Source organism: Lepidochelys kempii, chromosome 12 (genome assembly GCF_965140285.1).
Source record: "Lepidochelys kempii isolate rLepKem1 chromosome 12, rLepKem1.hap1, whole genome shotgun sequence".
In the NCBI taxonomy this organism is placed as follows: Eukaryota; Metazoa; Chordata; order Testudines; family Cheloniidae; genus Lepidochelys; species Lepidochelys kempii.
In genome coordinates this window covers 13,784,126-13,807,652 of record NC_136391.1, presented here as the reverse complement: position 1 = coordinate 13,807,652, position 23,527 = coordinate 13,784,126, and the positions used below count along the sequence as shown (strand labels likewise).

Here is a 23,527-nt window from a genome sequence, read left to right as displayed (position 1 = left end):
CTTACCCCCGTTGTGAAGACAAGCCCTTCATCAGTGCCTCTCATTGAGTCACCAACACCAGTCACTTCCTCCAGAAACCAAAGCCAAATGTCATCTGTCCATATACTAACTGGGTTTGAGTCGGCTAAGCTTGTGATATTGGACAAGATCTTAGTCCTGATTTATGATTGGAATCCTTGACTAGCTTGACAAACGAACCCAGTAGATCTTTAGATTCCCATAGTTAATGAAAACTTGAGGCTTCTTCCTGTTAATAAGGTAATAATAACAGTAGCTCTGGCCAAATAAACTTGGAGGCAGGAGGCTGAAGGCTGCATGTTATTACCTCATTAACAAGAAACTCCATTAAGTTATTATTACTGTGTAATGTGTTCTTTGTCTTATCACCTCTGCGCTCTGATCAGCTAGGATATTTAATGAAAGAGTAATAAATTTAAAAGAAATTACAGATAGCTAATCAAGACTATAAATAAAATAAAGAAAACAAAAGGGTTTTACATGTGAACATATGCCGTTAAAATAGCATGAGATTCAGTATGTGCTAAACACAAAAGCTTTGGAATGAAAGCAAAAGTTTATGACTCATTTTATTATACCTGTAAATCTGAAACCATAGCTATAGTTTTTAATTTTTATTTTGCCTCTGTAACTATTTTTATACTATTTTTATTGCTGGCTGGACCAAAGTTTAAAATAACCTCTACTGGGAGCCTATGCCCCATTAGTCTTCTGTAATAAAATGTGAACCAGGCTAAACTAAAACACAAAGCCATAAGAGCAATTAAGAGTGATTTTTTTGTAGATAACTGCTAACATGAAATACAATTGCTATTTTTATTAAAGGATTTAGGGAAAGCAGCACAACAATTTATAACGAAATAGGTTATTTTACATTTTTCGTTTCTGTCTCTCACTCTGCCTCGCTGTCGTACCAAAAAAAATTAAATATATATATATATATCTTTCAAGGTCCCTGAAATAGTCAACTCCTACTTTTAAAATGTGCATCATGTTACCATAAACTTCCATCTCTGTTTTATGTGTGGAATGTTATGATGTCACATAAGAAAGTGTTTCTCCCCAAAAAGCATTATTTCTGAATGAAAATCTGGTTGATGTTTTATAAGAGTGATAAAAAGTAAAGCTGTGCTTTGTGCTTCAATAACGGCAGGATTTATAGGACATAGACATAATCTACAGGGCAATTGTCTGAGCACAAAGCATAGCATCTCATTATCTCATAGTTTCTTAAAAACTATAAACACAGTTGACAGATGTTTCTCTAATTGTATAATAATAGCTTCTTTGTGATTATTAGATTAAGCTTGTAATAACTTAGGAGGAGTGCTTGAGCTTTGTATTTATTAAAGCTGGAAACAGAATCCGCTATGTTAAACTTGGACAGGCTGTAGTTATTTTTATGTTTGAAGCATTAAGGAAGACTTCTTTTAAAATTAACTTTTTATTATGATTTAAACAAAGCACAGCATGAACATGTTACCTCATACTCCTGTTACCTGCAAATGGAAAATGCACACTTGGGGTTATCATTTAATATGGGGGAAAGGAGGAAATGACCAAAATCATCTTTCACGCTTGAGAGTGTGAAGGTTGCCATGACTGTAATGTGTGGAGTTCTCTTTGCTTATCAAGACCCAAATTTTCTGAGAGGCCTGAAACTGCCTTCTAAGTTTCTATAGAGACAAATCAGTTAGTTAGAGGCGATATCTTAAACAGGCTATTTGTACCTCAAAATGTGACTGCTGGGACCAGCAAAAGCTTGGGGCAGCAAAAGCTTGGCTATACAAATTTAGGAATGTTTTAGCTAAGCTTTGAGCTAATATATTTACATTTCTCAAATAAACTGAGATCTATAGAGTGCAAGTAAACATGAGGATGTATTTGAGAAAAGATGATGTAGTATGTGGGATTGGGGACTGTGTCTTTAAGCCCTGAGCCTTCCAGACAGACAGGGCAGGACGCCATGAAGCTCTTGTTATGCACACCCAGTTGGAACTGGACACAGAATAAATATTTCTTGCAAGCACATTAAGTACTGAGTGATCACTGGACACCATGTAATATACTTTGTCTTTAAGGGTACCACTAGACTAAGGGCTGTATTGTAGCTTTAGAAACCACTGACACAAGGAGGGAGTGTGGAGGACCACAGCAGTGAACCAGCACTAGTGGCTGGGGAGGCATTCAGTGTGTGCAGGACAGAGGCAGACAGAATGTCTCCTTGAGCGCACGGGTAGCAAACGCTGGTCTTGTCAAGACTAGGAAAGGCTATAACTCAAAGTGCTAAAATTGACCTTAAATGGTTGTCCTGTAACTACACTACAAAAAGTGCGCAAGGTGGGCTTAGCTGGTTTGTGTTACCTAATCCTGACCTAACTCAACCTTTTTCCTAGTGTGGAAGCCAAGAAAGCAGCAGCCTGTTGGAAGGGTGCAGTGTATATTACCTCATTGATAGGCCCAGGTTGCCAACATTTCTAGAATAGATATGGGGCGTTACCCTGCCCGTCCACACTCTCGCTGATGCTGCTGACAATGCTAACAGTCCTTCTTGGTACATAATAACTCCAGAGCTCTGGGGAGTACCATACATTGTACAAAAGGGCGTGCTCCCCTGCAGTAAAGCTCACCAGATGTTAGATGGTGTAGCGCCGGGCAGGAATCCTAGCACTTTTGAAGGATGCAATAATAGTGACAATGCTAGCAGCACTCATCCTTACATTCAGGCAGCAAAAACCAACCTTATTATGGCTGCCTCTTGCATGTGTGTGGGGTAGAAATGGGTGTCTTGTTTCCATTTCTGCTCCTGCACAGTTTGGCAGGAGCAGCCATAATTTGGTCCAAATTCTCCTTTTTATTTCCAAATGGTGTTGACTGGCAAGTAATATATTTCAGATTAAAAGCAAATCTGTTAAGCAAAAATAGGAAGTTAGAAAGGGCTAAAAGACTTGCAGAAATTCCAGTGATTCCATTAGAATCTTTCAAATGGTCTGTATGGTTATCTGCATTTCTCTCTTGTGGAGCACCAGTAAACCCAGGGGAAAGTGCTCCAATAGGACTGTTGGCCTGTTCCAAAATCTAGTTGCAAACTCGAACCAGTAACATCCAGTTTAAAACGGAATTTCCACTAGGGTGAGTATCACCTACAGCCTTAAGGGCCATGATTTTTTAAAAAGCCTAGTTTTGCACCTACAATCAAATGTAGGTGCAAATGATAGAATGTCTGACAACAAAATACCTGATTTGCAGGCGTATTTGTAAAGGTCATTGTGCCCATGCTCTAATTTTGTACCTGCAGTTTTGTTCCAGCAATGAATTCTGGGCTCAGATTGGCTGGCTCCCAAATTAGAGGCTGGTTGAGTCCTCTTGAAAATCTGACCCTATATATATGTAAATAGAAACAAATTATAACCCTGGTGCAGCAGATAAACACTGAGTCAGCAATATCCTCTATCTGTGTAACCATAGCCATCTCTAGCCAGTGTCACACCCCATGTTTGGAATGCGCTTAGTCACAATGTGAAGCGCAAGGTTGCAGTCACCTTGCATGCTGCCAGTGGACATGCCCTCCCCAAGAGCCCTGCATTAGGATCTACACCTACCTTACAGTAAATTTTGCCTCTGGCATTTTGTAAGACACTGGTAACATTTCAAGATAAGCTATGTAGCTATGAAATAAATCTTTCTCTGGAAACTTGTACACTAACTATTGGCATAAGAATCTAGCCTTTTCACTTAAAATCAGAAGCATATTACGATCACTACCCATGTCACTCAGAAATCATTATGTGGATTTATACAGTGATTCATATTTTAGAGAAAAGGAGTTCTGGGATTGGATTTCTTTTAGCTTAGCCCACTTCAGAAATGTAGCAAAAAAAAAAAAAAGTAAAAGATTTTAAGTGCAAAATTTTAAGTGTAAAATAATGTGTAGAACTCTGGTGCATAAATCCACTTCACAAATAATGGTGTTTGTGTTCATAACTCATCCGGCACAGCTTTGAAATGAACCCCTGAAATAACAAGTGGCCAGAAGGCTGAAATAGATGTAGTTTGATGATAGAAGGGATGCATTTTCAGAATGTTCCTAGACCAGTAAGTCTACCCCAGATCAGCCTCCTGAAGAGACCCCTGAGGGGCAGAGTGGCTGGCTGACAGCCTCTGACCACTCAGTAGACTGTCAGAGGCATCTGTCCAGTCTCCAGAATAGTGGTGGAGGAAAGGATGATTTTTAATACTAAGTGGGGGTGTATGTAAATAGAGTCCTGCAAGTGGTGTCACATTTGAATAACTACATGAACCAAAGCCTCCAAAGGAACCATGCCAGTGCCATCCACAGCATACTGAATCTTGATGCTTTTGATTCATGTAATTCACACAAAGTGAGCACAGCCATATAAAACTGAAGAAACAAATATTCATTCTGGCAGCATTATATGGGAGCATTAATTTACTGTGCTATGCAGAGCCGTCCCTTGGGTACAGAGAATCAGGGCAACTGCGGGAAGTGAGGGGGGAGGCCGGCAGGCGAGAGGGGTGAGAAGGCAAACAGGCAGGCAAGCGACAGGCGGGCGGGGGGGGAGGGTGTAGGCAAGGAGGAGCCCCCTTACCAGAACCTCTCCCTCCCTCCAGTGTTTCCTGCCCGCCGGCAGGCCCCACCAATCAGCACCTCCCCCTCCCTCTCAGTTCCTACTGCAGATTAGATGTTTCGCAGCTTCCGGAGGTGCTGGGCGGCGAAGAGGTGGGGGTGGGGCCTTTGCGGAACGGGTGGAGTGGGAGCGGGGCCTGGGCGGAGACTGGGGGAGCACCCCCAGGCAGATTAGAAACTCGGCGCTTATGTCCCGGGCCCTTCCCCCACCATCCCAGGGACAGCCCTATGCAATCTCCAGAATTATGTGTTGGGTATTTTAGCTGCTGCTTTATGCTTTGAGGAAAATGCTCACGTGGGTGGCATAATGACCATATGATACAATTTTCTGTTTTCATTTTAAGAGTTACTTTAAAAATACCCAAACAAATCTGCTTTTCTAGAATAGTGAATAGGAATTATTTTGTACAGTGACAGACAGTTTTGCTCAGCTCCTCCCTCTGAGATAGCTGTGGCCAGTTCTCAAGAATCTTCATGTTGTTTGGGTTTTTTTTAATATGTCATCATTTGGCATGCCATTCAGACCAGTGAGAGGTTGTGTCACTGCTTGCCCTATAGCCTCAGTTGCTTTAAATGCTCTGCTGCTGTGGCTCACAGCCCAGACACCAACCGCCAGCAGACAAGCATTCAGTTCCCTCAGTGTCTGAGTGCTGTGCAGCCCTGGTTCAGCACTCTAACCCCAGCAACCTGCTGAAAACACAACAGCCCAACGTTGGTCTCCACCAGCCCTGCTTACTATTTGCAGGGTGACCCCAAAACAACCCCACTCCCAAATTTCTCCAAAACAATCTACCCTGAAGTGTCCACCCCTCCTGGAACACTCAGAGAATTAATAATGTTTGTTGCTCCTTAAAAGAGACAAAAGCACAGCTTTTTACTTTAACTGGGATTAAAATCACTTCAGTTCAAACTCAGCACTGGGTTGGTTTAGATTAAAAGTAAAACAAGTGTATTAACAAAAAGAGAGAGGTGTTAAGTGAGTTCAAGTGTAAGGGATAAAGACACAATGGTGACAAGCAAATAAGAGGAAAGTAGGTGTTGTAGTGTCTAAGACTTAACTCAATAAGGTATGGCCTTGGCTCAAGGTAGATTTCTTACCAATATTTTTCTTTCCAGACTTGGCTGACTTTTCCTCAATCAGGACCTTCCACAGAAATACAAGATGCTGGGTTCCCTTGTCTTCCTGAGTGAAAGATCATTGCCTAAGCAGATTTTTCGCCTATATTCAGTTCCCAGAAACTTCAGCCTCCTTAGTTGAGGGATCCATCCTTCTTAGCTTGGCCTCTTGTGTCTGCCCAGTGATGGACTTCCTCTCTCTCCTTATAGCTTCCCAAACTCACTGTCTTGTCCTCTGTCTCAGGATGATCACATGCTGTTCTTCCTTTCCTGTGACTTCCCATCCTCCTGCTTATTTATACATACATCAGGTTTCCATTGTTTCGATTCCACAATGCTACCTTTCCTCCTGTCCGGGAGAAAACCTATTTCTCCTTGTGTCTGGTGACAGACTTGAAAGCATAATATTAGTGTGAATCCATATTTCCTCATATAGTACTAATATATACATTTCACAATGATCTTAGTCACCGGTGTATCATTAGCCTTCAGAAAAGACCTTACTTGATCCACTTTTAAAATACAATATTATATACAGTCAGTTGGTTCAATTATTTATCATTTGTGGTTCAGGCCCCCTTTTGTAGTCCCGTAAACCATTGAAATGTACTCTCAGATAAAGTTCCTTTTCTCCTCCTGGGAAGAGACTCCATATGACCTGGTGGAGACTTCATGCTGGTTCCTCTCTCACTGATGATAGTTGACTCATTACCTCCTCCCCTTGATGGAACTTGATGGCTTTGTTTACCTTTTATAAATCTGCTCCTTTATTGTCTCTGCCTGGTGACCAGGCTGGTCAGCCAAGCAATACACAATCCATTGTCTAGGGCAGATTGGGCTTATACATTGCTTGCCAAACACATTTCAAGAACTTAATTCTAGCACATATTCATAACTCTTTGTACACACCCTGAACATGCATCACACAAGAATATTACTGATCAGTAATTTATTAGTTTTCAAATAATATATTACATTTTACATAAATATCGTGATACAGTTTGTTAGATGTAGTGAGTAGTCACACTTGACAAGAGTTGCTGACAAAGAGTAGTAAACTACCAGTGGGTTCTTTATCACAACATGGTATTTCTATTTTTTTTTTTAAACTTTCTGTATGGTTAGGAGATTATGTTGCATGAGGATTTACTCATCACACATTTTTGACATTTCAAGTTTAAGCAACTTGTGGAAAAAGTTAAATGGTAAATATGTTCATAGAAGTGAAAAGGAATTATCTCCCTTCTATGAGAGAATTTTTTCATATTTCAGAGAAGGGAATGGCCATGATGATGGGGATATTGGAAAGAAAAAATGGTTATCATTCCATAGTGAAAACTCACTTTAGTTATGGATCTTTCTCTACTGTAGTTATTAAATCAGTTTAACAAATACATGTTTAATACTTAGTTAATTTGTAAGATTGCAAAGCACATTCAGACCTTTTTGAAGGTTACTGTGCACTGGAAAGAGATGTTGTGTTTTATTAAAGGAGAAAGAAGCTTTCAGGTAGCTTATTAAAAGTATTAATTTGAAGCCAATGATGCAGAGTTTAAGGTATACAAAATTCACACATTTAGGGCTTTATATTGGGTGTGAAGACTTTCCATGTTGCCCCACTTCTTCTTTATGACCTTTCCTATGAATCCCAGCATATGGTTGCCTTCCTTACATATTCCAAACAGCAGGTGTGGATTTGGCAGTGGTGCTATATTTTAGTCTGCACTGGGCACTGGGAGCACCTTTCTATTTAAAATTCCACATACTTTTGATTTTCTCTGTGTGGAGAACTGCAGACTGGATTACACATAAGGGGTGAAATCCTGGCCTCATTAATATCAATAGGAGTTTTGCCATTGACTTCAGTGGGGCCAGGATTTCATCCAAGATATGCACAGAGATTGGGTCCATCATGGATGCAGAGCTGCACATGCTGCTAGACGCAATGCCTCACCATGGGATTGTCAGAAATGTAAGGCCATATCTACATTAAAAAGTTAGGTCAACCGAAAAATTCACACCCCCTGAGCAACATAGTTCAGGCTCCCTCCCTGCCAGTGTAGACAGCGCTAGGTTGACAGAAGAATTCTTCCTCCTGGAGAGGTTCATTAACGACGGTGACGGGAGAAGTCCTCCCATTGCTGTAACGAGTGCCGACACTGAAGCACTACAGTGCTGCTACTGCAGGATTTCTAGTGAAGACATAGCCTGAGTCAGAATTTGGAGGAAGTGAACTAACAACCTTATAGAAAATGAGCTAAAGGCCAAAGACCCAGCACTTGGGAGTGGAGAGGCACAAATAGCCCATAGATGTTGGTGCTATTCTGGTATTCATTGTTTTTGTAATCATTCACATCACTAGCCAGCACTGGACTATGACAAGTATTTATATCATGATTCACAAGATGGTTGCTTCAAATTGACAGCAAATGGTGGTGTTGTTTTTGGCAGCTGCAGATATTATTGACTTAGCAATGACAAATGCAGTGGTGGGTTTATATTGCCCTAAAAAACCCAACCTTTTACTCATTTTACTTTGCATAAATAACAACATAAAGGTCATATGGGAAGAAACCATTGTCTCTGTTTAGGAATGAAATAAATTGTCTGTGCTACTGAGCGTTTCTCAGTAAAAATGATCTTTTTAAAAAATTGTGAGACTGCAGGATGCTGGAGTGTGGATAAGCCAAGCTCAGTTTGACTTTATTTTGGTTTGCAGTGCTGTGCATTCACACTAGTCCTTCATGCACAATAACCCCCATTACACACCCTTTAGGCTCCCTATTTATGTCCAACAGCTACACAATTAACACATTGTTAAACTGCACACCTGTGGCAGCTTTATTGTCAGACCACTGCACTGCAGCTGTTAACTGCCCAACATTACGCTAGCAGTCTGGGTGCCCAATTATAGGAGATGGTGAAACATCCCATTTTAAAGCTATGTAAATATGAAACATTTTGTGTAACTATTAAACATTAAAGTTCTTTTTATCTTAAAGTAGTTTAAGGGTGACCTATAAACAGGTACAGAAAACTGAAATGTACCTAAATTTGCTTAAAATCCTACTAACTAGATGGGGCCAATCAGCACAGGAAAAAAAATGTAATTTAACTGACCTTGATATTTTTCCCCTCTGGAATCCTTTTGCTGCTTCCTGGTTCACTGAAGTTACCCTAGTACCCATTATTCTGTGACCTCACATATACATAGATTGTATTGAGCCTTCTAGTAGTTAGGATGTCTCATGCTGAAATTTCTTCAGTGAACCAAGTAGTATGCAGAGAAATTAAAGTAGGGGAGGAAATGTTTTTTAAAAGGTTAGTTTAAACTATTTTTTGTGCTGACTGCCCACAACAGAGTGTTCAGTGAGATCATTCACCGCAGAGATTTGTGCAAACTGTAATTTACATTTTAATTGTTGCTTTTTGACTTACCTTTGAAAGGAGAATGGAAGCTGGTTGCATAGTAGAGAAGAAGGTTGGTCTTGTGGTGAAAGCACTGAACTGGGGGATGTGGTTCAGTTCCTGGCTCTATCAGACTCCTTGACTCCTTGGGCAGATGTGCCTGGGCAGTTTATTAGCACGTATACTGTAAGGAGCCATCCTGCAGTGGCAGAAGAATAGACAGGATTATTTAGTCAATCTTTTGTCTCTAATATCTATGCATATGGCATATTTAATTTCAGATTTATTCACAGTCTATGGATATTTGAAAAAAAAGCGTCTGGTAAATCTATTGCAGCTGGAGGCAGAAGGAAAATGTTAGTGAGTACATAATGGGTCAACAGCTACCTTCAGGCAGAACTTGGACCAATATCTTAAAAAGGAAACTAGAAGACTAACATTACAGATTCTGAACCCATGAACCAGTATTCTGTGTTGCTGTTTTACAGATCCTGCAAAGATTCTGTCACAAAACACTCTTCTATGCTATGTATTAGTGATTAGGATGTGGTAAGATAAGGTCATGGAACTGCTAATTAATATTTTAGAAGTTATTTTTTATGACAGTGTGGCTTAATTGACAACATTCTCCTTGTATTAGGAAAGAATACTTTAGAATCCTGCACAGGGCTGCAGGGCTTCTCTGTGGAGTCATCAACATATCAGGTGCTTGAATATCATTACTGGTACATCATATGAACAGAGAGAACCTTGATAGATCCAGCAGGATATAAGAGGAGTTGGGTTATCTCTCTGGGCACAGGGAGCTAAGGTCTGGAACCGAGAATTCCTTCAGGGGAAACCACAGGAAGAGCCAAGTATGGGAAGAAAGCTTAGGTTGGGATTTATGTTTGGTGGTAGTTATTTGAGTTACCAATCCAACGGAACCATAGCAAAGAGCTAAATTTGGGGAACATATAATGTATTGTGTTCAGAGCAGGCTGGGAACTACACTGTAGCTGAAAAGCATGTTATAAACAAACAATAACGTACAGACTCTTATTCCAATATGTCTTACCACAATGAGTTGGAGTTAAGATTGTTCTCTCTTGAATAGTCCTTCTGCATAAGAAACTACTGTATATACCTGAACTTCATATACTCCTGGGTCCATGGGTTTTGACAATGTGAGATCTTCTTTCAGTGGGTAGTATTCTTTCTCTACCTTTTCTAATGCGCACAGGGGAAACAGCTAAAAAACAGCCCATTTTAAAACACAAATTGGATGTGGTTGTTTCGGAACTCGTGATTCTTTTATCAAATGTTATTTCAAAGGCACAGAATCCATAGCTCAGACATGGCTGCTTCTTGTGTTTAGGGTTTAGGGAACGTCCATAAAGTTCAGAAAATCCACTTAGGGATCACCATTAGAGAGTGAAAAAGGTAAAAAGTTTTCGCAGTGGTTGACAACCTGGCTTGGTCTCATGAATGAAAAAGCAGCATATTTCAACTATACAATATATGGGAAGTGTTTATGACTTTCCATAGGAGAAATTCAGCCCAGGACAAAGGCCAGCAGAAAGCCTATGCATACTACAGTCTCACTTGAACACTGTTTTGAAAGCCTTCTGCCCAGAGGTAAATTTATCTATGTATTTTCGTAGGACACTATGTGCCTGTACTTGTTTTGAAGACTTTCTCTCTTTTCTGAGGACAGAGCCTATTTGCTTCAAGCCAGATGTAAAGGGAATTAAGAATTAAATAATGTTGCTGATATATAGTACCTGGGAGCACTACATTATTCTAGTGTGTAAACTTTCAGTGTTCTGATTTTCTGTTGGAATAAACAAGAGTTGAAAGATGATCAGTTCCTCCTGATTATGTACAAGCTTTATCACTCAGCTGTTACCATCTGAAGATGAGTGTAAACATCATATCACAGGGGACTTTTCTAAATTGCCAGGGTTTCTGGTTTGCTACTATAAAGGAATGACTTCTAATAAGGTTTTGTTAGCTAGTGTTAAAACAGCCAAAGTCCCTGTGTTGGGTCATGTATTAAAGAGGCATCTTTCTTCCCAATCAAATTAGGCTGGTTCTGTGCATCTGCTCCTCATCACAAAAATTGCTAGGCTGCTAGAATACCATGTTATCATGGACCTAGCAGTTCTTCTTACTGGAGCAATAAGTAACTTCTTATGGTTTGTATAGGCTTATGCATGAATTTGTTTATATGCATGTTGCATCTGTGTGAATTGGTGACAGAGAAAGTTATGAGTTCTATTTTGGCTAATAATTTTATATTTACTGCAGATGGGTCTGAGTAACGATGTTTGGATCTGATCTTCCCCAAAATTTGGGAATGAAGAACTTTGGTACAGGTCCATCTGTCACATTTATGATAGCAACACCCACTGATAGTGGCAAGTAGAAATAGCCAGTCAGGGAGAAAAGGCAATACTCAGAAGCTACCAAAAAATAGTTTTACCTAGGCACTTGGGAAAAAGTTCTTACAAAAGAGAAATTGCGAAGTGGAATAATCTTCTAAATCGGTTGACTGAGGATTAGACTTGCAAATAAAAGGGGGCAAACTGTACATCCTCATGTTCTGGACCTATTGCTGTCTCTGTGATTCCACCCTCTGTTGAGTTTTATTAGGACTAGATGTTCTGAATACTCTTTGTTCAAACATATTCCATACGTTATAGTTTATATTCAGACTTAGTCTGTAGTTTTCATCTTTCTCTAGGCAACCCCAGAGGGTTAATTCAGATCGGAGATGAGCACTTTTAATAAAAAGTTCAATTTAGGTTTGTTTCATTTTGTCTCAACCCATTATGACAAACAAATAGTATGACTGTTCCTAATTTTATGCATGTATTCATACTAAGATAGAACTAGGTTTAGTGAGGTCAGATGTTGATGTCAAGCAAGGATTTTCTATAGCTCTGACAATGAATTTTATCATGACCTATAACATTCATATTATCTCGGTGTGCTATAACACTATAATCACTGCTACCCAGCTCCTTACAAAACTGTCTCTGGTTCCTTCTTTTCATTATTCTACTCCTACTTATGTGATAACTCTCACTGTCCTTCTGATGACTACTCTGTTCCAAGACTTCTCTTCTAGGGTATAATAGAAGGTTAATTTCTCAGCTCTTAGGTATTCAGATATTACACTAATAGGGCCATGGAAACACCTAGAACTCTCTCCTTTTTTCTATCTACTCTCTCACAATCATCTTGGACCAGATTTCAGGCCCACCTATAGCCAAACCTGGCCCTCATTTTTGCTTCTGTCAAATTGCAAGCTAATTATATATGCAGATATCAACCAGTAAATAGCCTCTACGTTATATCTGTAGTTCTGTGCCCACATACCGTGTGTGTGCAAATGGAGGCAGGGCTATTTGAAAAGTTCCATACTGGATAAGTGCAAATTGGAATGATTGTTATTTATTTTATTAGTTGTGACATTAAACTCATTTTCCTCTATGAGCTCAGTTTGCCAGAATTTGAAGTTGAGTAAAAGACAAGCACAGTAACCCAAGCACCATGATTTATGATGTCTGCTACATCATCTCTTAAGTTTTGTATTGTGTCCAGGCCTAAAGATCAACTTTTTAATTTAGAGAAGAAAAACATGTCTATGTTCTCTAACTAAATGTAATATCTAGATATTTAGATGCACTTTCTCACTTGCTGTATCTATCCAGGAAGTTTGGAGTGATGGTTTGTAGCAGATTAATAAGTAGGTTCAAAGGGTATTGTTGTTTACGTTGGAAATATACTATACAGAATTGAAGACATTTAGCTTTTCTTAACCTCTTGACACTAGAAGTCAGATATAAGTTAGGATTTCCTTATCTACAATCTGTTGCTGGTAGTAGACTTTCAAAGGGTTAAAGCAATGCTCACGAGTACATATGACTGAAAATTGGTTGAATATGATTTCAAAAGGATTTTTTAAACAGAAAATTCCAATTACAGGTAAGTAATTTCCCTTTCTAGCTTACTAAGCTCCATTTCATCCTTCTGCAATTTCAAGATCCATATCCCTTTCCCCTTATTTCCATAGATATTTTGAATATGAAAATCTTATGTCAAAACTTAGCTGAAGCCTTCATCAGGTTTTTCAAAACCTAAGTTAGAATTCTGTTTCTAAGATAAACAGATTTGGATCAGAAAGATGTTTCCATTAGCTGGTATTCCTTTTTGGATGAGATTTCAAGCAGTGTCTTTAATCATATTTTTGTTGATTATTTATTAGTTTCTGTGGGAAATCAAAGGATGGACAACCTAAAATATGTCTTCCATAAAATACTTTCTGAATCAAAAGCTGTAGTAGAGAATTTATAGGAAGTGTCTTTCATGTGCCGATATGAACTGATTGAGAGAGAAAATATTTCAGCATGTGTATAACATGCAAATGAAGGTTGACCCAAAAATGGAAAATTGAATCTCTCATATCTGGCTGGGGTAGCTATTACTCTTGTACTACCAGACTAGGTAAACCTATTGTGGTTAGCATAGTGGGAAAGAAGAGTGTTTTTGTTCTGTTCCATGACATCTGAATATGGATAGTTAGAACTAATTCAGAATGTAAAAGAAAAATGCCCCAAGCCAGAAGCTTCAATAAGTGCATACTGAAAAGAAACAATTGCTAACTTGGGAAACTTCAGATAATATATACTTCCATAATTGGCCTCTACTTCTATGTGGTATTTAATAAATTCCATAATCACCTAAATATAGCTGCCAACCCCCAGTCATCCTTTAGGAATAGCTGTGCATTGTATGTATATTTTAGAACTGATAGACTAGGACTGGCTGCAGTGCTGACACTAATTGGGAGAAAATAATGTCTCACTGTAGGAAAGTAAAACATACTGTACTTTTTATTGCAAAAATCAGCAATGTAAAAACCCTTTGTCATTTAAAAAAGTAAGTGATTATATACAAGCAGCTTCTAGCCTTTGAATCTCCTCTGAGAAGCGCTATTCTAAACCTCTTAACATCTCCAGACCGTCAAATGACCCATTTTTCATATGGATAACCCACTAGCCCATGGGAAGCAGCCCCACCTTGCATCAGTGAGTGAACAGCACTTGTTTAATGCCTCCGGCAGTAATTTCTGACAGATTATGTGTTTGAGAGAGTAAATTTTTCTCTGGCTTCTTTAGCCTATAAAAGGGAACATCATCTACCTTCCCCAGTAGGTCCCGCTGAATGTCTATTTACCATACCTCCTGCCTCAGTAGTAACAGGGCACCTCTCAGCTCCATAAAAGGCTACCAGGAGAAGCACAATCAAACTACTACAGCTGCTTGATGGTAATTGAGCAGACAAACTGACTGCTCCCAGAGGGTATGGCTCTATGTTCCTAGCTGCCTGAAGAAGGATGGGGGGACCTGGAGAGTCATTTATCTTCTGCGGGTATTGGAGTAGGGCTGATCTAAAATGGCAGGTATTTTCAATATAAAAATTGAATTAAATGAAAATTTTAGTTTTGTTTGAAAACTTTCACAGAATTTTTCAATGTCAGGAATTAAAACAAAATTTTTCATTTTGTTTTATTTCTAATCAAAACTTTTCCTTTCATTTCAGTCTAAATAGAAAATATCCTTTTCAATTAGATTTTTTTACAGGGACGAGTTCACCCATTTCCATTCTTTTTCCAGAAAAAACAAAGAAAGAAAGAAAACAATTGAAATTAAATTAAAATTTTCTATTTGAAACAAAACAAAAATTTTATTTGCATTTGTTTCCTCAAAAAATTGAACATTTTTGAAGGGAATTATTTTTTTTTCATTAAGATGTTTGCTTCCTACAAAAAATACATTGTTGGTAGAAACAAAAATTAAATGATTTTTTTTATGAGTTCTGTGTTGGAGAGAGAGGAGGAAAAGGTCTGCCCTCAGAAAAGTGGTGGAGAAGAGAGGTCAGCTAGGAACAGAAGAGAGAGATTCAGTCATGTATTTGGAACTGGCAGATATTTGAATTTGGAAATCTCAATCTCAATGACACCAAATTCAATATCAATCTACTTACCCACAACTAATAGTTTGTAGTTAGCTGTGTCAGATTTTGTCCACAAAAATTGTGCAAAGCTCAATTTTAGAATGATGTTATCATAAGGCAATAATGCAGAGTAAGGAAAAGTGCAATCCAAATTGTGGCACTAGTTCTATAGTGAGGCCACCTATCCTTAATATATCAGTGCTGTCTGTCAAGGCCATAGGCCCCAACATCAGATATAATTTTTTTTATTAAAGCTAATGTTAAAAAAGTATATAATACACAGCTGAAGGAAAGTGTGTCTATACACTCTGGGTATAATGGTTAGGTTATCCAAAAATACAAAGTTTGTTTTAAAAGACATGAGATACATATAGTACATAATCAGCAATAACCCGAATGTAGATGAATAAATTTAACAATACAGTTTAGATATTAGCATCCAAATATTTGGGTACATCACTCATAAAAAGTTATACAGCAGGAGAGTGAGTTTGTGTGTGTATGGGGGTGGGGGGGATGTGAGAACCTGGATTTATGCAGGAAATAGCCCAGCTTAATTGTCATGCACATTGTGTAAAGAGTTATCACTTTGGATGGGCTATCACCAGCAGGAGAGTGAATTTGTGTGGGGGGGTGGAGGGTGAGAAAACCTGGATTTGTGCTGGAAATCACTTTAGATAAGCTATTACCAGCAGGACAGTGGGGTGGGAATAGGTATTGTTTCATATTCTCTGTGTATATATAAAGCCTGCTGCAGTTTCCACGATATGCATCTGAAGAAGTGAGCTGTAGCTCACGAAAGCTTATGCTCTAATAAATTGGTTAGTCTCTAAGGTGCCACAAGTCCTCCTTTTCTTTTTGCGAATACAGACTAACACGGCTGTTACTCTGAAACCATACAGAGAGTTGGTTGTCGAAAGCAAATATATCAATGGGGGAAGATTGTCCCTCAGTAATTGAGAATTTAGGGTAGGTTGTCCGTATTTGAGTTACTTTCCTGACCATGCTTCTCATCGTCACTCCAGCTCATCCCTCCTGGTATTGCCCACGTCCAGTCATGTGTTCTAGGTAGATGTCCCTTGACCACCTGATGGCATCTGACACCATGAGTTGCCGCATCAGCTGAGCGTAGTGTTGACCAATTCTACATTCTTTCAACACTCGCTTGTTACTGGGATCCCATGTGCCCAGTGCTCCGATGGTCAGTGCCTGAGTTTGAACCTTGTAGCCCATTGCTCTCAAAGTGTCAGCCAGAGGGGCGTATTCCTCCAGCTTTCGAGATCGGGCATCACAGAAGGCCTGGGTCCTGTTTTCAAAGGGAACTGTGACATCCACCATGATGGTCTTCTTCCAATCCTCATTGGTGATGACGATGTTCAGTCGCAGTTAACTGTCCATTCCAGGGATGGCAGAGCTCACGACAACCTTCCCCATGAGTGAGGGGATGGCTCTGATCAGGTGATCTTGGATGGCATTGTGGTGCAGCTGCAAGGCTCTGGAATGGGGCTGGCAGCTACACAAGATGTAGGGTAAAAAGAAGAGGAGTACTTGTGGCACCTTAGAGACTAACCAATTTATTTGAGCATAAGCTTTCGTGAGCTACAGCTCACTTCATCGGATGCATCCGATGAAATGAGCTGTAGCTCATGAAAGCTTATGCTCAGATAAATTGGTTAGTCTCTAAGGTGCCACAAGTACTCCTCTTCTTTTTGCGAATACAGACTAACACGGCTGTTACTCTGAAAGATGTAGGGTAGCGTTTCATTGGCATAGCTGCACTTCCTGCATTGCTTGTCCCAATTCCTGCGGTGGACTGCTCCATTTAGTGGCACACAGTTGAGCCCAGCCCTGTGGATGAACTTCCAGTTGGCAAATTGGGTGAAGCTGCCCACAGGAAGAAAGTAGTTGCTGGCGTCCCACTTGCACATCACCTCGAAGGCCTTGCCATGGTCCAGCTTCCATTTCCGGTTTTCCATGTACTGTCAGCGGATAGCATCTTTCAGGGTCCTCTTCAGCATTGTTCTAGCTCTTGGAGTTATACTACATCTTTTCCAACTTCCCAAACCTCCAACTGAAAAATAAAGAGAGCTGCAGTCTTTTTTTTTTTTTTGTATGCTAATTGAGTGCATCAATCAGGACCTGGGAGGTTGCCAGGGAAGCCTTCAGTTTGGCAAGCTTGGGTGCTTCCAGTTTTGAAAGGCTGAGGTTACCATTGCACTTTTCCTCCACTGTCTTATCTCTGAATTAGGAGCTGATTTAGCTTGGTGTTTTGTTGTATGTTCTGCTAAACTTTTTAGAAAGCAAGGGGTGGGGGTGTAATGAAGTTGAGTGATTTAGTACATTGGGAGTTAGTCTTTTTAACGGGTCATTATTTAATTCCTAGGTGTGTGTGGTGAGGAAACAAAGATGACCTTGTTCACAAGTGAATCAGTGCCTCAGGTTAATGTCCAGGTGTTCTTTCAACTGAACTGTGAGACTAATTTCTTCCTGGCCCTCTGGTAACCAGCTGAAGCAGTAAACCAGCTGGTATATCTTCAATCTTGCATACCAACATCTTTCACTGATTCAAAGATTTCCTTATATCCTTTATACTTCCTCTGGGGCTTATACCCTTTGAATAACAGCAGTTTGAAGAGAAGTGCTGTTAAGCTTTGCAAGTCGAAAAATGGAGGCCTCACTGAAATACTCCCCAGAAGCCTCATTTTGACTCATCCCACCTCTCAAATTATATCAACTCTGAGAACTCAACTAATGATATCTAAGGAGGACGCTGGACACTGAATATTATCTATTATTTAACTGACTTTTTTCCTCTGAATTCTTCAGTGGCACATGAGGAAGGGGAAAAATTAATTCTTATGAATTTGCATAGTATTTCAATAGCTGATACTACAAAACAGGAATCTCTTAAACCTACAATAGATATCAGATTTGAGTCTACAGATACATTGTGCAGTGGAGGAAAACCTAAGTGGCTTGTGATATCACTGGACTTATATAGAGAATTCAGAATTTTGTAATTTACCATTTATTTTATTTTTGTGTCAAGCATGATTAGGATTTACAGGCCTGATGTGCTCACCCCAATCTCTGCTTGGGAAGGTGCAGTTCTGTGCACTGAAAGCTGCACACACAGGTGAGAGAATGTTTACATGCAAAACCTGTTTGGACGAGTGGGGAAAAGAGGGAGAGGAGCAAGGACAATGAGACAGCTACTAATTTTGGCCCTCTCTTGGGGAAGAGGATGCACCGGGGGGGAAAACTCCCAGTCCTGGAGGAAATAGAGAAAGAGGTGACAAAAAGGTAGAGACCCCCTCCTGCTTAGGGGAATAGAAGACTGTATAAGGGGAAGACAAAGAAGAGATATTTGAAGGTGGTGGAGACAGAAAGGTGGCTGATGTACCAGACGGATGCTGGGGGAGAAGCAGATTGGCTGTATACTTTGTTGAAGACACCAGAGGGAGTACATAGCTTAACTAAAGATACTTAGCTACCCCCAATTGCCCTTGGTGGAGATAGTAGGCCATCTCTTTTGTCTTCTTTCCCACAAGAAGAATAATTAGGAGAAAGCAGAATTGTTGGTGAGAGGGATGGTGGTAAGGGTTGCAGTGATTAGTGGGAGGGCTGACAAAAGTCTGAATAAGTATTCAAACTTTAAGATGCTTATATGAACCAATGCAACACAATTGAGATTTTTTCAACATTACTTCTGAGTGTGTTTTTTTTTTATTGTTTTAGGGATGTTTTTAAAAAATGAATTCACTAGGTCTTGGTGAAAAATATAGGGAAGAATAAGATTTGGTGGCTGGTAGAGCAGATCTTTAAGATCAGCCTTTGAACTTCATTAGTTTTGAGGCTCTAACAATTAAGATACTCCTGTAAAAAAAAACTTGTAATGCACCAGAATACACACATAACCTTAGCTAGAGCTGTAGGTCTAGCAGTTCACAGATAATCCTCTTGGTAAAAAAAAAATATCCATTGGAAACTATGGAAGGGGGGAAATGGAGGCCAGTCAGAATGAATCACAAAAAAGGATCATATCTTTGAATGGTTCCTACCACAAAGTCATGTGGGTGAATCCCTTTGAATTGTTTGGAAAAACAAAGTTAAAAGTAGGTGAACTCTGATAATTGGCTACTGTATACATGCAGTATCTTTGGGTTTTTTAACAGTTTCACAAGGGCCTTTACAACATGATTAGATGTTCTAATTATATGATTACATATTTTATACCACTTATGTCATTAAGTGCAATTACACTTATTACGTGAACGTGCCATGATAGTGCAAAAATTACTTTGAGAAAATTACACAACAAAACCATAATTAAAAGACCATTAAGTATAGGAGACACACCTACTGAAATAGGGTAATTCATACTCAAAGGAAAAAACTCTTTTATGCATAAGCTATATGCACAGCAGAACTACCTTAATGCTAATTGTCTGTGCACTGTTGTGTTTAACCATAAAGTTTATTCTTTCACTGTCAATGCCTTTAGTGTAGTTTTTATGTGTGTAACTTTTAGTTAGTATGGTGTCTTCGCTATGTAGGAAAGACATGGGAAGTTTCAAATGCCGCCATAGCTGTTTGTGTATTGATCTTCCCTTGACGTCTCACCATCTAAGCATGGACAAGCTGAGTCAGTAATTGGGTAGACCACTGCCATGGAACATCTTGGTTCTGCAGGAAGTAAGGTTGATTGTTCTGTAGGTGTCACTGTTCTGTCTGTCACTGATCAATACATGCCCAGTTGTGCTAGGAAACTGCTGGAACTGTTGTATTGTGGGTGATATATTTAAACAAAGTCCAAACTTCTAGTGGTCATGAGAAGTTCCAGGATATGTTTTATAAGTATGCTAGCTAACCTCAGGACCCTTAAAATGTCAATGTAGGTATCTCCATTCTGTCTACTTAAAAGAGGTAATTTTATAATTGAGGTGTATCAGAATTGTATCAATACATTGGAGTATTCTTTGGGGCAGTTTCAGGACATGAGATTTTCTTATAAGAATCGTTTGTTGTATAGGTTCACCTCATATAATTTAAATATCAGTTCATTTATTTATTTCTTAGGTGCTATGAGAGCCTTTTGGATTAAAGTTGAAGTTTACAGTTAGAATGTTATTGTATAATGAAAGTAGAGACATGCTGCATTATCGTGATTATAAATCTGTATGTATAATAATGCTGCAAAGACATAACAAGTTTAAATAGCTCTGCCTATTCATTCCAGTGAGTCAACGAGACCTGGTTCTTCAACTATTTTATGCACAGTTCTTCTCATATTGTAAATAAGGATATTGGAGGATTTGAGCAAACCTTTTAGATATGCACATTTTTCTTCTTTGTTAGCCATCAACTCATCCTTCAGATGTTGTTAACATTAGCTTATGGTATCCATTGAAGTTTCTTGTCCTCACAGCCGAAACAGCTATTTCATCAATTACCCATCTATGAAGTTTCTGTTTGTTGTAAAAAATGTTTTCAAAATCACCTGTACCTTTATTATAAATCACTGGTGAGGGCAGAACCCTATTTTGAGAAATCTCCTGAGGATGATGTCTGGTAGGTACCCCACTCATGTTACATATGGGCTTAATTACTGAGCAAAGGAATTGAACCTCCACTGTTTCAGATTGGTTACGGTGGTAAAGAACTGGCTCATGCTGCTCTGCAGAAGAAGGATGGATAAAATGCTCTTTGAACACTGAAGATTTTTTTTAAATGTCGGTGCAGAAGGGTTGCATTTATATTTGGCTTCTAGACCTGTCTCTTGACCTTCTAATTACTTTATTTGAAACAGCACTGAGGGTACAATAAAACTGGAGGTTGTGTCTCGTTTGCTTTATCATAAATTAAAGCTGTTAGTTTGGTGAGGTGAAAGTAGAGGCAGAGTGTTCATTACTGCACAAGTGACGGCTTGTCAATAGCACTGCTTTTTAGTTTGTTCTAGTCAGCACTTGCTGTGCATTTTGTTGGACCACTGGGAAATAATACAACAAGATTATACATTTGGAATACCACAAGAGTTCATGGGGAAAAAAAGATAAATTATACACTTGGTAAAAAGTGACATGCTATCTTGTGCTATTAACAACCAGAGATAATTGCAGTGAATTGTAATTGCAGTTTGCAACTTACAGTATAGTGTGTCCAACATCAATCTTAATAGTGAACAAAGCAATTTATATTAAAACTTAATTCACTTGGTAACTTTCTGGTGTATACAAGGGAGCTAACAGATGTAGCTTTTCAGAAAGTTCAAAGGCATTTAGAACATGGAATGAAATGCTAATGTAGTAAGCCTTAGAGAAAGATTGCATTACTACTTGTAATGAAAACAAATGTATGCCATTATATCCCATTTTGTGTTTATTTAATTAAATATTACAGTTTGCACATCGATGAATTTAGTGTTCCTGAATGAAAATGGAATGATGTCCTCTTTTTATTCACAGATCAGACAGGAACAGCAGTTATGCAAACAGTATAAATGGGATCTGGACTTCTACATATTGTTTCTATATTGCATTTTAATTTAAGAATACTAGTCTTTTATGGGATACAGTGCTAAGTGGAGATTTTTTTTATGGGAATTCTTCAAATCTAGGATTCTATTCTGAAATTATTTACAATACCAGGGTTGTCTGATAACCACTGAAGGTTTTGAATGAAATCTCTAAACTGGGTAGTCAAAGTAACATTTTATTCTTCTCATTCATATATTTTATAATAAAGTTTGGCATCACTTTCTACTAGATGCAATAATCTTACCTTGTGTGGTGTTCTCATGTCTATAAAAGATTCCATATGCCACTCAGCAGAATTTCTGTTTTGTGGGCTAGAGCACATTTATTTTAGCAAGTTGTCCCTTTCTTGCAGTATTCTGGTCAGTCTGTGGTGTTTATCACAAATGACAGAGAATTCCCTGGATTACGCAGTCAAGATCAATCATCTTATTGTTTGACCATCTGGTTGATTTCAGACTTGTACGTGTTTGTCAAAATACAGTTTGACGTACTATAGTGTATGTGCCTGCCATTTTGGGTACTGCTCTGTATCAGTGTAAGAGTTTCTGAATCCAAATATGATCGGAATCACCTAATAAATGAATAACATCTTTGAATAGATAGGATGAAAAGTGAGCAGTGTGACTCTTGTGAGAGGGGCTCCCTGTTCTTTTATGTTTGGTTGGTTTTTGTCCCACTGGTACAGACTGCATTTCAAGGAGTGGCCCATTACGGGTAGAAGAGTACCCCTGCCTTTTAATGCAATAATCTGTTTTCCCGTACATTTCTCATCTTGGACTCAGGGAGAAATATTAGGGCTCGATGGGCAGATTCTCAGATGGTGTAAACTGTCATAGCTCTACCTATATGTACGCAGCGGAGCTATGGCAGTTTATATCAATTGCTGATTGAATTCGATGGGAGTTGTGGGTTTGCCAGAGAAGGAGAACAGGGCCTGGCATTCTGCTTTTTAAATAATAGCTAGTCATGGGAGAGTGTGGGAGGAAAAGATGCTAAGACAGCAGTGCAGTTCATAACCAAATGGTTTCTTTTAATATACGGCATTAGTCTTTACCTGCCTGTGGTGCAGGAATTCCACGGTTGCTCCAAACCCCGGATTTCTTATCTAGTGCTACCACATACTGCTGGCAACCTCATGGGCTGGCCTTCAGAAATTCTTAACATCCTCAGTAAAAAAATGTGCAATTTTAAATTGTATTATTAAAAGTGAATGTTGTGTTACAATATGGAGGTAAACGTGCCGTAATTATTGGCAGGCTTTTAAATTTGAAGGAAAATTTATTTGTTTTTTTGTTGTTGTTATTTTTTTCTATTTGTAATGTCGTTTTTAGAGAGAGATGGAGTGGAGAAAAATATTTCCCTTTGCTGTTGATGAATTTTCTTCTTTATAGCAATATACTATGTGACATAACTTGGCAAAAGACGCAACTTGAGAATCTCAGTGCAGAAACCTTAGCAATACTTTTCCATTTGTTTTAGCGAAAGCTTTCTATAAATCTCAGTAATGTCTTTGACAGCCAGTCATTCTGGATGTAGAATAGACATTTAGAGCTCTATTTATTGTGTTCCCTTTTTAATAGATTAAAGTGGGATTTTTAAAAAAATATAAATCCAAGTTGGTTTTATTCAGGACAAACTTTTCTGAATATATGAATATCAGTGATAAGTGATATTCACTAAATTGAGTTTCCTTTATCTCCTGTAAATCTCCATTTTAAACACAACGCATAAATAATTATCTGGCTCATTTCCATGTAATTCCTATGAACTTTATTGGGTGGAGTGTACACTATGCATT

General features: G+C 38.8%; 1 protein-coding gene across 6 annotated transcripts in view; it reads left to right on the top strand.

Moving 5' to 3' along the window:
- The window catches only part of FTO (FTO alpha-ketoglutarate dependent dioxygenase), a 327,030-nt gene that overhangs the window by 217,312 nt on the left and 86,191 nt on the right, over positions 1-23,527 (top strand). The window lies entirely within an intron of this gene.